The sequence below is a fragment of the Acanthaster planci genome, unplaced genomic scaffold (genome assembly GCF_054643075.1).
Source record: "Acanthaster planci isolate LZ-2023a unplaced genomic scaffold, COTS_SCS Contig3, whole genome shotgun sequence".
NCBI classification, from domain to species: domain Eukaryota; kingdom Metazoa; phylum Echinodermata; class Asteroidea; order Valvatida; family Acanthasteridae; genus Acanthaster; species Acanthaster planci.
This window is the reverse complement of record NW_028257627.1, coordinates 105,003-119,512: the sequence shown is the minus strand read 5'-3', so window position 1 is coordinate 119,512 and position 14,510 is coordinate 105,003. Positions and strand designations below refer to the sequence as shown.

General features: G+C 40.1%; 1 protein-coding gene across 2 annotated transcripts in view; it reads left to right on the top strand.

Moving 5' to 3' along the window:
- The window catches only part of LOC110981044 (G protein-signaling modulator 2-like), an 81,564-nt gene that overhangs the window by 10,863 nt on the left and 56,191 nt on the right, over positions 1–14,510 (top strand). The gene's annotated exons all lie outside the window — the stretch shown is intronic.

The window sequence follows — 14,510 nt, the reverse complement described above, 5'->3', positions numbered from 1 at the left end:
TGCTTCTAGAATCCAATTTTGTAACCAAATAATTGAATTTTCCTTTTCTTATTTCAGTAATTCTCATCTCCCCATGTCTTCAAATATTTGAATTTTGAAGTATTTTTTTGCATCGGGGCGTGTATAATTGATCAAATATTGGAACAATCAGCACTCCCCTATGACATGTGAAGGCCTATAAGGAGAAAAAATTTCCCACCCGCTATCTCTGTCTCGTCCATTTGCAAAAACCCTCGGTTGCGTAAAAATTTGATTTGATGTCTTGAATTGAAAATTCAGATTGATCTCCCAGCTTTCACTTAATGTCATGCCTCCCTAGAGAGACTTTGTCAGAAAGGTGATTCTACAGTACCAAGCAGGATTTAAGTACCAGTATTTGTTCAAGTCATTGCCAGAAGGGTATTGGAAATGTCTTACATATATTGAAGTGGTGTAGAAAGGTATTTACACAGTGGTCAAAGGGGAGACAGCTCCAACAATACATGTACCTCATAGGAAATCTTGAAAGTATTATATACACTGTACATGTAACAACATGAAAATGAGGCCCTTTTCCAGCAAGATTGGTTTGAACTCCAGCGTTAGGGAAACTACAAGCATGTACACATAATTTGCAGTGATGACACCTAGAATGAACATGTCCATGTATATTGATGGGATTATTGCATGCAGCTCTACGTTGTATGCCTTCAACCTGCGGCCCTGCTTGGCCATGATTTATGTGCCTGTACCCCAGGACTGACAAGCAAACTTCATTGGTATATCTATGCATCTAATCATGAAAGACTATCATTGATTATCCTACTTCTTGAATTTTTTGGGAAAAATTCAGGTGCTCGCAAGGTACACATGTACATATTAGTTTTTCACAGTTAACCTTCAACAAGTGAATTCTCTTGGGCACTTTTCCTTGATCTCCGATTCTAAAGTAACATCAACTGTTGTAAGTATTGAAAACCTACAGGAGCTAAACAAAAAATGAAAAGAAATGGATTAGCCTTCATATCAAGTGTTTGATTGATTAAAATTTTTTTTTTTTAGGATTCTATCAGACTTTTACATGTGTACAAAAACTAGGACTTACATGCAGATTGAGTTTCTCTCCAATATTTGTCCAGAGAAGGTGGAGTGGGTGATAGATGGCTGCATATTGTCAGTGAGAACGTGGCATCTAATGGAAGAGTCATGCTCCAGTGCTGCATGATAATTTGTCAGATTAGGGGATATATGCAGCATGAGGGGCACTGATTACAGACATGCACAGACGCACGCACGGCCTGAGTGAGTGTGTACAGAGACTAGCCTTTTGTGTATGAGTTAACCTCATATTGAAGTCTCTGCACTGGAAACCTGTGATAAGATTACAAGAGGTTGAAAACAAATGAGCATACAGTATACTATTCTCCAGCACAGCACATTAGGCTTGCCTTCTCCAGCCTGTGGTCATTTTCCATGTTTGTCTACATTACATACATGCACGTAAAATTGGTCAATCCACCTTTTAGTTCACATGATGTAGGGAAGCAAGCTCAGACATTCTGAACTTGTCTAAATATTTGATAGGAATTCCTCGGCAGAATTAGAAGATAGGTTCTGTGTTAAGTCAGAATGTGATTACTAGAAGACCATGGGACACAAAGGCTTCAAGTGGGAGGTCCTTGTTTCCCTGTGCCCCCCCTCTCCTTATAAAGAGACCCAAACAAAAGCAATTACATGTATGTCAATAAATGCAACCTAGAAAATCATGTCATGTGAAAACAAAAATCATCAAAAACAACGTTTTTGTCGGCAAAAGCTCTTACATGTACATGTACTTGCTAGTGGTGAACTTCCCCCATGTCAGCAAAATTTCTCAGTAAATTACGGCCATTGATGTCAGAGTCAATTTGCATTCGAGGGTAACGTCACCGTTGCCTCAGTGCCAAATATTATACACCCCAGAAATGACACGTCTGCATCAGAAGATTGTCAAATGGGAACCTGTCAAGTGAGCTAGCCAGAAATTGATAAATTGTGTTGTGGCTCTCTTCTTATTTTGCTGAGCCCTTTAAAATGCCTACCTAAATGCCTCTTTAAACATGCATTTCATTAAGCCCAGCTGGAGTAACAGTGTTTACACACCACTTCAGGGGAGATGTAGAAGGCCTCTGGCTTGGGTAGGCCTGTCCACTTGGGTACCGGTACATGTACCTGCAACCCATCAGGACCTACATGTACCTGACATTTCTGAGCTGATCTTGATGTGTTTAAGTGCTCTCCAAAGTTGGGTTTTTTATTTTAATGTTTTTTTTTAGTAATTTGTAAATTTTACTTAACCACTTCATGCCGGGGCATTTTTCAATGTTGATGATGCTGGGCCGGTATAATTATCATTTTTTTTGTTTTAAAAATTCTTCAAAAATTCATCATTTCATTTAACAGACGTTTTTAGCCGCACAAAGTAATCTTTAGGCACTACGCTAAGTTGACAGGTGACCTTCATTGACGCCCGAGTATTTCAGCCAGGCCTGCAGCCTTGTAAAAAGAGCCCAGATTGTGCAGTGTTATGTAACTTTCTTTTGTTCACGAACCTGGCTCATTGCACTGCTGACCTTTTTTCGGTAGGGGCCAGATTAGCGTGCAGTGGTGCTGTGTGGCTCATTGCTGTGGTGGTGGAGCGCTTTTGTCCCTGGTGGTAATCCGCTCGCTATAAATGCCCCAAACCCTGGTATACGGTTTCAAAACAAGGCTGGATTATCAGCACTTTTGAGAGTGAAAAATGTCAATAATGCCCAGCAGCCTGGTCTTTTGTTCGGAGCAGTGTTGCGGTACTCGTACTCGAGTACCGTTTTCAGAGTACTCGTACTTGTACTCGGACATCCAAATACTCATACTTGAACTACAGTTCTTGTACTCGGGCTACAAAATACTCGTAACTCGACATTCAAAATTGTACTCGAGGATCAAAGTACTCGTACTGGATTAACAGTACTTGATAAAAAAATCCTTTAAGTTAACTTACAATGGCCGTTAAAATAAAGTACAAAAATATCGACTTCAATGACCCGATATTCGATAGGGTTCTGACAAAGAGAAGGCCGAACGTGGGACCATTAATGTATACGACCCATTCGCCGTCTGTGCGCGTACTTAACCAATAACGTACGCAAATTATATTGTACTCCAGAATGGTCCCATGATTTACTTGGGGCATTGGTAGTCTGGTTCCTGGACCCAAAAATTCTAACAACGAACCCAGCATACAGAAAATCACAGGAATGAGAATAATTGAGTCTGGAAAATAGACTTCGCGCGCCGTGCACTTTGTGTCAACTGCTGCAACGCACGTGTAGTGACCGTGACATTGCTAGCCAGATCACTTGTTCTTGTAGCCATGTCATCTGCATTCAGTGTTTCTTTTACACAGTGACAGGTCTCAGAGTCTCTACTTTTGAATTAGCAGTACTTGTACTCGTACTCAGAAGTGCAAGTACTTGTACTCAGAAACCAGTACTTGTACTCGGCTGGCATAGTACTCGCCTTGTCTTTGTACTCGGCAGTCAAAGTACTCGGCAGTACTTGGTACTCGGAAAAAAGTACTCGACTACAATACTGGTTCAGAGTATGGTCTTTTGTTACAGGGCCCTGTTTCCTTTGTCTGAGTTCTGAGACCCCGGTCACGCATATAAAGTATACATGTACGTCTCCGATTCCAGAGTCCCCAGCAGGAAGTGGTTAAAATTTTTGACCATGGCAAATTCAACAAGATTATATGTGAGTTACCGGTACATATACTGTACATTCAACCGTGGGATTGGTTTGAAGAATACATTCTCTCCGTATTTCACTTTTTGTTACATTTTCTTTAAAACAATGCAAAGATTTTCCATGAGAATGTCACTTTTCTGAAATGCTGTCCAAAAAAAGAACTGTAATCCTGGATGAATCTACAGTTGTACATACATGCACATGTATGTACATGTTCTGTCACTTCATTTGCCACTGAGTATCAGCAATTGACGTGTGTCATCAACTCATGAAAATCTGTCCTGGATAAGGTCACCTTTGCATGTTGTTCATAGCATGTCTCTCTTATGAACAACGGAAAATGTGTAGCATTCTTTCGCAAATCTGCACAAACGATTTCAGGCAGATGTGTTTGTTCACATTTCCTCCTCTAAATGAAGCACTGATGACAGTATGTACATGTACATGTAGCTTATGGAAATTTCTGGGGCAAAGGGAAAATTAGAAATACTGTAAGTCTTAAAATTATGACAAATGAATTAATTTTACTTAGAAAGTAAAATTTCTAACCTCTAATAAACAATGTCAGTATTCAGTGCATCTAAATTTGTGAGTACATGTACCGGTACATGTACATGTGCACGCATTACACATTGTAAGCCCTGACCAACAAAGTGCCGAATAGTTACTTTATTTCAACACACTACAGGTGTGTTTTTTGTTTGTTTATTTGTTTTTGTTGGGGTGATTGTTTGTTTTGCCAAGTAGTCTTGGCAACTGTCTTTCGGATGTGCTACAGGTTTCTACACAGGTGCATTCACACGTATTATACATGCTCCATACCACTCGCCACTTTAACGTTAACCAGTGCATACAATTGATCAATGCCTCTCATACAGTACGGTACATGTACGATAAGTGGGCCACATAATGCCATGTCAGCTGCTGTTGCCGCATGGAGGTCATGATCTCATTAGCCTGTAGTCAAGGCACACATGGCACCCTGGATGCTCAGCTGGTCCAATAAGACCGATGCGAGTGGTGAAGCCACGAGTGCCTTTACTACATGTATCTCTTGGAGCTAAACAATATTCATTTATTCTAGATACATGTAGCACTTTGGCATGCACAGCAGTTACAAAAAAATTCAAATGCGGCCACTCCGCGTTTTTTATTTCAGTGCCCAGCACGCACACGCACAACTGCTCCATGATGATGGGCTATCATCATTCCATGCACGTGCAGAAGTGTTGACATAATTATTAATGGAAGCGTTCCCCTGCGTCTTCCTTTCGAGTGCATGTTACGTCATACAGTTTGGCCAATATCCATAATATGCAATGCATTATGAGAATTTTCAACCAAATACATGTACATGCAGGTAAAGAAATGTAAAAAAAAAACCTTCTCCACGAGATAGTAAAGGCGCTCGCGGCTTCGCCTCTCACACTGTTGTTTTTTCATCACTCTACCATTATCCCGGGTGGCATGGTTCTGTGCTACCACTGTACTAGCATCCAGGATGCCATGCGCGCCTTGATTAAAGGCTACATGTATCTCATCGGTTGTCAGTTCAATTTCTTTTGAAGGAATTGCCAACCCCAGGCCATGCAGGCCGGATACTGTAGCTCCCTTGGTTGACCACTGGCTCTGTTTTCCTGAGATCAAAAGTTCAAATCCAATTTCTTTTTCTTACATGCATTGTATGTAATACATGTACTGTATGTAATTGCTACCCAGTATATACTGTACATGTAAGCAATTGGTCAGTTCCCAATTGTGGTTTTATGACTACACATACATGTAAATAAATTGCACCACTGCCTACAAGTACATTTACTTATCACTTCTTGCAAAGGAACCTGTGGTCTCCAAATTTTGCCAAAATGTATCTTTGTGAGCTTGTAATCTACACCGTACATAATGCGTGCAGAGATTTCATATGTGCATGAATTCTGCACATTGTTACAGCATGTCAGAAGTCAAGTTCTTTGGCTAACGTGGCAGGATTGTGTACACATGGATGCACCTGTATGTTTATCTTGCTGTATTCGTATATATATACATGTAGTCATAGCCAGCCCAGGAAGAAATCATCCGCAACAGAGTCTGAGCTACCTTTACCGGTACATGGCAATCAATTCTAAGGTTTTTCCCAGAACTGTGCGAATAACTATTTATTCATTAAGCTAGGATTTAAAGCAAAAAGATAATGAAAAACGTTGTCATCATGAACGTTGTAATTTAATCCACACGTGTATAGTATGCTTTCATAGAATGTTTGTGCTGTAATTATTTGTTCACTGAACAAATCGTGTGACGTAATGAATTCCTGAAATGATACTTAAAAGCTCTAAAAGCTACATGTACAGTTCATCATTTGATACATACATGTATGTATTACAAAAGGGTGCCTAACAACTAACCTGGTGAAGTTTTAGCTCAGTATGCACGTTTATGCCGCATATTCCCCTAAAACACAATATTCTATATTGACGAATTCAATCAAAAGTTGCCAAATCATGATTTGAATTACATGTATATTCGAATGAGTTCGTTTGGTACCGGTATTTAAAAAAAAAGGTTATTTGGGAACAAAGCAAGTGTGCGAGTTTGTGTAGAGTAGCGTTGATAGGGTAGATCCTCGCATGCACATCCAAATGACCTCAAATGTGATTTATATTGGGCATGTGCTGTTGGAATGCCAAACTAACTCATTTAAACAATTGTGTGGCTGCCCAATGTCACACACTGAACCGACGACTTAAGGTGTTTCTCCATATGTGTGTGTGCATCAACACTTGCGCCGAGCGTTTGTATCTGTCAAAACGGCCAAACGCAACGCACACCTGTGTTAATGGAATTGATTTTTGTGACCGTGAAAGTGAAACGCATGAATGCACCGTACACACAACGCACCCCCAAAGACGTATAATTGGAGAGGTGCCTTTGTAATAGCCGCGCATGACGCGCGTGTGGGTCCTGTTTAATACCTGCTGACCCTCTACTCCCCAAACAGAGACTCAAAAAATCTGTTGTGGTTTCCACCTGCAAATTCTTTTCCATTTTGCACGGCAGCTAAACCCTCGGCTCTTTTGTGAACATTTGACATCAGAAATTCAATAACTATTTCGCATAGAATAGATGAGTCTCACCATGGAGAGCATTTAGTCTGCCCAAACCAGTCATCCGTGTTTTTATTCAAGGCCTGGCTAATTTCCGTGCTTATCATGATGAGAAAGAATTGGTGGCAAGTGAAGTGGATAATATTATTTATGCACTTGGTGGGGGTTAACCTATTGGCAAATTTTAATGGCAAGCAGTGCATTGATTGGAATTTATTTCGCTCAACCAGTTAATCTGGATTCTCAGTTTCAAGGTATGGTACCACACATGTAAGTGCACACATTTTCTTGTGTTGGGATTAAATATCCACATTAATTTTCGTCATCTGATTGGTGGATCGTTGATCACGCGTCATGGAATTATTCATTCAATTTAATGATACCCGTTAAATTTGAATAGAACTTCATTTCACTTGACTTGTTCCAGCTCCCATTTCCGCATATTTCGTTCCCTGTAAGAAAGAGAAAAACTCAAGTGGGGACAGGAACCTTCAACCTACATGTGTGGGTGGTACTGCATATACGAATCTGTCCTCCTAACAGAAGAGGAGTTATGCAAGTATTGGCATGAAACAAATAAGGAATGTTTCACATCAGTGCAGTGGTAAGAATAATTGCGTTTGGTGATGGATAAAATGTTCCACCCCTCTTGGCTTTGCCTCATGGACTAGAGCAGTTCGTCTGTCACCCCATGAAATTATTCCTACTACTGTACTCATTAGCATTCATTATTTGTATGCTGTGCAAATGTTGTTAAGATTTGTACAGTATGTACATGTACATGTATGTGCAGTGCCAGTCATTTCAACATGACGAACTGTAATCCTGGATGGATCTACTGTTGAATATACATGTACCGGGGTACATGTATGTATGTTTTGTCACTTCATTTGCGACTGAGTATCAGTAACTGACGTGTGTTATCAACTCATGAAAATCTGTCCTGGATAAGGTCACCTTTGCATGTTGTTCATAGCATGTCTCTCTTATGAACAACCGAAAATGTGTAGCATTCTTTCGCAAATCTGCACAAACAATTTCACACAGATGTGTTTGTTCATATTTCCTCACTGATGACTTCTGTGATGTACATGTATTACTGAAATGTATGTACAACGTCTGTATTAAAGAAAATGACATATTTCTTTCTCTGTCGACGTTTTTTTTTGTTTTTGTTTTTTTTTTATTATATTGAAGTCTTTCAGCCAAGTGATTTGCCCATGATTGGAGAGCTCTATCCAAGTACCGTATGTACATGCAGGGCTCTAGCCAGGATAAAAATGAAGGATAGGGGCATCTGTCCAAGATGGGTCTGCAAGTGTGCAGCGTGAAGCCCTCACGGCGTGAGGTTAGGGGCAACAATTTTGCATTCTAGATGCTCTGTGGTGCAATCTCAGGCCATTTAGAGGCATAATTGATGATGGGAAGATGAACAAAAATCCTTTAAAATTTCAGCTGTTCTGCCATAATTTTTGATTTGTATGGGCAACGCCTCAGTGCAGTATTAGTTTAATAGATACCGCAGGTTACACTTTAGTCAGCCTTAGGTTATTTTATTGTCTTTCCAAATGGAAAATGAACAAAATCTTCCAAAAATTGTAGCTGTACTGCTGTAATTGTTTTCTTTGTTTGTGTAACACCGTTATAATTTTGCTCTGAAGTCATGGTGCAGAAAAAATGTACCACATTAGCCAGCATTAGATGTCTTTCAACATGGGTTTTTTTTAACATCAACCATACTTTTCTGTCACTCTGCACACAGTATTGACCAGTGTGGGGACTTTCTCTCACAGCCCGATTTAGCAATACATGTAATTTACCCTTCCTCCATCCCCCATGTACAGCCCAGAAAGGGGGGAAACCAGTGACTTACATGTAGCATGAAACATGTATGGCATAATTTTCTGAATTGAATAGTAATTGAATTTTCAGTATGAATCTGCATTAACACTGTTGGCTGTAATGTGATGTGTCACAGACTGTGCGTGCGAGTACAAAAATCCCTTGGCTTGTTCGTGGACTCAGACTTAAACTTCCAGTCATCTTCTACCTTTGGCTGCACCTGTACACACATACCTGACATACTAGTATGTACATGTATGTGCTTGTGTTATGTGTGGATTTACATGTACCACCTGCATGTAATTGTACATGTATGTACATGTATTTCCTCAGGGAGTTGGTCTCTTTTACTTTTTTTCCCATCCTCCTCTTCCTGTATCAGTTTTCTCCCCTCACGCCATCCTCATCATAACTTATGAAATGCCGTCAGCAAATTACTGGTAGCAAGGAAAGTACACAAATCTCTCCCCCCTCCTCCCCGTTCAATTATTGACTTACGAGTGTAAGAACAGCACAGTGGGGACAGTAGGAGAAACCGGGCTGTGCCCTGTCTTGCTGTAGGCTTGAGTTTGTCTAAAGGAGGGCGGGGGACAGTGATCGGACGTCATTCCTGTGGCCTTTGTTTGCCCCCAGAGGAGAATCCATTGTCAGAGTAAGGCCTTGATTACATCTCAATTTAGTTAGTGTCAGCCTTGGTCAGTTCATCACTCTCATCTCCTGAGGATTTTGCTTCTGTGGCTTGTTTCAAGAAGTTTGGAATTGGTAAGGTTGCAGTTGAAGGCTGACGTGTGTATATGTACTGTACATGTACTGGTATATCTATGTAATATGAGTGATTCAATATAGTGTGCCTCCAAGAGTTTGCAATGCCTTGGCCAATCATGATGAGTGAAATCTGTCGACCCAATGCGGGTTTGTCCATGAAGTTGGGATATCCTCATTATATGATCATGGGGATTGAAATGAGTTTTACTTGGTGAAGTACCAACGAGTACCATGGACGGGTGGAAAGGGTCGACAGATTTTACAGGTTGTGATTGGCCAATGCATTACAAACTCTTGGAGGCGCACTATTGTGAATCGCCCATATACATGTAGATCAAATGAATCTGAACTTGAAAACTCTTCCCAATATTCATGCATTCATACACTACTGTAAATGTATGCATAAAATGTGCATAAAGTGTCAAGGCAAAACGCCTGCTTCAGACAATTTTGGGATTTAATATCTAGCCTCTACAGATTGGAACTGAATTAAAGGGCTGGGTAGTTTTATATGGATCTGGATCGTGATCAGTGATCCATTGTTGTTTTACTGACACCAAATCCCACCTAATGGATGGAGCGAACCAGCGATGGGATCTCCAATCAAGATCCATATTGTGTGAAACAAACTGGCCTTGAATGTTGACTTACATGTACATGCATTAAATGCTCATACACTGCAGTCTCTGGTGACATCAAACAAGATTTATTCCATCTGTTTCAAGATGCAAATTTTAATTTGCATGCAGCCATGCACCATGGTAAAGCTTGTTTGCTTACTAAGCTACTGTGGATCCCATAATATACGGGTACATGCACGTGTACATGTATGCAGTTATAATTACGTTCTGGTACATGTACATGTACTAATACACTGTTGTGTCAGTTTACCTCAACTTTTCCCCCATGGTTTTTTTTGGCAGTAGTATTAACAGGAGGGGAAAAAAAGAAAACTGCCCTGTCCAGATCTAATTGAAACCCGAGGCTTGTCCTTCATTACATTTAGCAACTGAAACTTGTCAAGAAAAGCACTCCCGCTTTGTACCCCAACTAATCAAGGCAGAGTTGAAGATTGGAGTTGTGTCATTTTGGTAGATTGGCATTGTCATTCTTGAGTGAATCACTGTGATAATTTGACCGCATCCATGTACACTGCAGGGCCCACCAGATTTATTATCTATGGCCTATTATGATGATCACTGCAACTACCAATAGCCAAACACACTGTTCACAACTGATTCCCCTCCGGTGCCTGGCCAATAATGTAATCCTGTCCCTACCCAGCAGATGCTGGAATATTTAAGTACACGTGTACACACCCTTATCAGCACCTCGGAACTGAGTCACTGACTATTTTTAAAGGTGGGCAAAATTTCTGATTTTCATGAAATTGCTACTTTTTTGCATTCCAACTTCATGAGAACTTGACCTATCAAAGGATAAACTGTACAAGTTACTACATGTACTTTTTGGGTTAATGACTATACGTTGGGTAAGGGCAAACCTGTTATATATAATTAACATCTCCCCAACGCAAAAATACATCTTGAAAATATTCTGTAGGCATTTGCCATGAAAAATTCAGGTTTGTTTCCCAAGTGACTCTTCTTTCTGTATTTGCAGAAACACCTGTTTTGCGCAATTTTTAAACTTCCTTTTTTGTACATGTACATTGTATACAGTGTGCTCGTGAAAGCCATCTACAGCATACACCCCACAAGGGGCAGTTTCCTGTGTGCCGAGTGATTGGTCTTTTTCTTGAGGTTCTTTCACACAGGAGCAGAGGACATTTATCTCATAGTTTTCCCTGCTTTATGAATCTTGTTTCTTGTTCATGTGCAGGATTTATAGGGGTGTCATGATCTCACTGTGTGCACACACATGCCACATTTTGTAGCAAACCACATGCTTGTACAAGTACAAGTACATTTGTACATGTACACCTGACTATACGTGTACATGTACATGGCTACATGTACCGGTACATGTACAGTAGGTGTACATGTACATGTAAGAAAACATGTGAGTACATGGCGGGATAAAAAATAACTTCATGTAGTCCAACAACGCCATTGTTTACGGTAGTTGATCATGTAGATTGTGCTTACATGTACCGGTACATGCAACTATCTTTGAAATTTTTGGAATTTAGGAAGACGACATGTAAATCTACATCTACATGTACAAGCACATTACCTTTGAATGTGGAACTGCATGTAATTTATGATACCGGTATTTGTTGGTTCAGTGCCATGTAATTTATTGTCACTTTGACCATACTGGTACAATGCCTTCTCTTGTACAAGTACATGTATACTTGCATACTGTAGGTCTTTTGAAATATAAATCTTCGGCAATTTTTTTTTGTTCAGGAGAAAGTTTCCAGAGCTCTGGTACATGTAGACACCCGTACATGTACATGTATGTATTGGTGTGAATCTTTGCCCTTTTTAGAGGACTCATTTTTTTTTTCACTAATGGTGTTTTTGGGGCATAGTCATAAACAAAAAAACCCCAGATCTTCAAGATTTAGTTCAAAGATGGAGGACATTTTGTGTCATATTGGGCTTATGTGTGGCTGAAAACATACTAACCCCAAAATAATTCATGATTCTTGCCATCCGACCAATTTTAAAAGTGACTTTTAGAACCTTAGTTTCCAGGCTAGATCATTATAAAAATCGTCGTCTGTCTAGAAATCATCGTTGAGGGCTGCATGTGAATGGGCCAAAATTATGATGCGATACATGTACATGTGGGAGGGGCACGGCCTCGTCTGTGCTGTAATCATGCACGATATGAAGGCATACCATTGTTTGGCAGGCATGGCAATGGGCCTGCATGCAGTGTGTGGAATCTTCCTGGATGTCTCTCCCAGCGGCCCAACTACAGTGCAGCTACAACTTAGCAGAAATTTTGAGTTTGATATAACCGGTCACAAATGACCAAAAATAGAGTGCCCAATAAGTGCATCATTGGTGGCAGCTGCAAACCTTCCACAGAGTAGCCCAGATACACTATACAAATTTATTTCTTCACATTTCCCTCACAAATTTTGTGTCGTGAGTTCCATATTACAAGGTCATGTTCTCTTGCATACAGGTTCCAGTACATGCACATGTACATGTATTGAGTTCAGTGGTGTTCAACAGTTGTGACTTGAACTTTGACACAAGTCAAGTAATATCTAGTGTACATATGACATGTACATGTAACTTTTAAACCACACACAGAGTCAAGATTGTCCATGAAAAAACATTTATTTTAGAACTCAAATAAAGACACAATACCTAGGGAATTTATTGATGTTTGTTGTAAGTTCACCACATTGACACGTAAAGGTAATCGACCCTTTGCCCTAGTTGTGGACAGTACTATTCTTGTGACAATTAGGATTTTTGATTTTGTTTCAAAATATCACCATGACCTTTTTTCTCCCCATACTGTTGTCAATTTTGCATTCCAAACATAGATACTACAGTGTCAACATGTTCATGAAAACATTATTGTGAACTGAAATGCATGTACTGGTACACATGTACATGTACGTGTGTGGCACTACCGGTACATTCTGTGGTGCACATACATGTACATGTATGCAAATGCCGGGGCTGCCGAGAGTAGAACTGGCCTGGGCTTGAGATGTTCCCAACTGTACGGTACACTCCCTCCATGACACGGTGAAAGTACATGTACCGATAAATGTATCATCCGGTGGGTGCCCTACAACCAAAAATGTTGCTTCGTATTATTTTAAGCTGGTATTTGGACTTAATTTGTTTCCATAAAGACAGAGGATTTTACGTTAATTCGGCAAACTTTTTCAGTTGTTTTCTCTGGTAATTTTTTTTATTGCACGTTGTACAACTATAAAACATACTGTCGGTGTTCAGCTGTCTCGTTGAATCCTCCCCGGACAATACATGAACCGGTGCCAGCTTGCTGGCAACTGCATTGTTGATGGCGTCTTCTTCCAAAAGTTTGTACTATAATTTGTTATGGCAAAACGGCTTCAGTGCTGCTGATCATGCTGATGTTGTCGACAAGGTGATTCTCATTGTAGGAGTTAGAAGAAACCAAATGATCATCAGCGTCACTCATACTCATGGGACTGCTGGGCTCAGGGTCCTACATTAATGTGTACAAGCTACAGCAAACAGTTGGTATGGTATTCTGACTCCCGCATTCTGCGTCACAACTTTACAGAATGGCCAAATAAAACCAACGACTGTTCTTTTTCTGTTTTATGTCCACTGGACCCCAAAGTTCACGAACTTTGCTCTCGCATTCAATTTTAAATACCGCACACGGTGAAAACAAAAATGAGACCTTGTCTATGGTATATAGGTACATGGGCCTGCTCTACATGTATATTATAAGGCATACATCACTAAGCAAAAATGTCCTCCGGCGCTGAACTACATCTCTTAACCCAAATTATTAGCTAATGTTGTTTTGTTTGTTTTGGTTTTGGAGTTGTTTTTTTTTTTTTTTAAATATGTTGTCAATTGCATGCCTTACCGGATACACCGTGTACACACGCGTACATGTACACATACTTCCTAAAGACCTGCATTTGTATGTAAACTTGCCTAGATGAGATAGCATGATTCTCACTTTTTGTAAAGTGTACCAATACGTGTGCATTTATGTATTTTTGTGCAATCCTTTGACACAGGCATATTGTACATGTAGCTACCAGTACAGGTGCTCTGATTCATACACGTATGCAAGTTGGCATATTGCCGATTGTGAACACAACTCAAGAAGACTGCTGCTAAGGTTTAATGTAAATATTTCCCATTTGTCAAGCTGTCCATGAATATCAGAAACTGTTTAAACATGGTAATCTTGTATCTTTACACAGTGTACATGTATATGCTTTGTCAAACCGTAGATAATCTGACATCACATTTTGGGGGAGGGGGGCTAAGGCTCGGGGAAAAAAATCAGTAGCAACCTTTGGAATGAAATACAGATTTTTTTTTGGACCTTTGGACCAGTGGAAGTGGGCATAATTTCCCATGGAGTATAATGTGATAATCATGATGG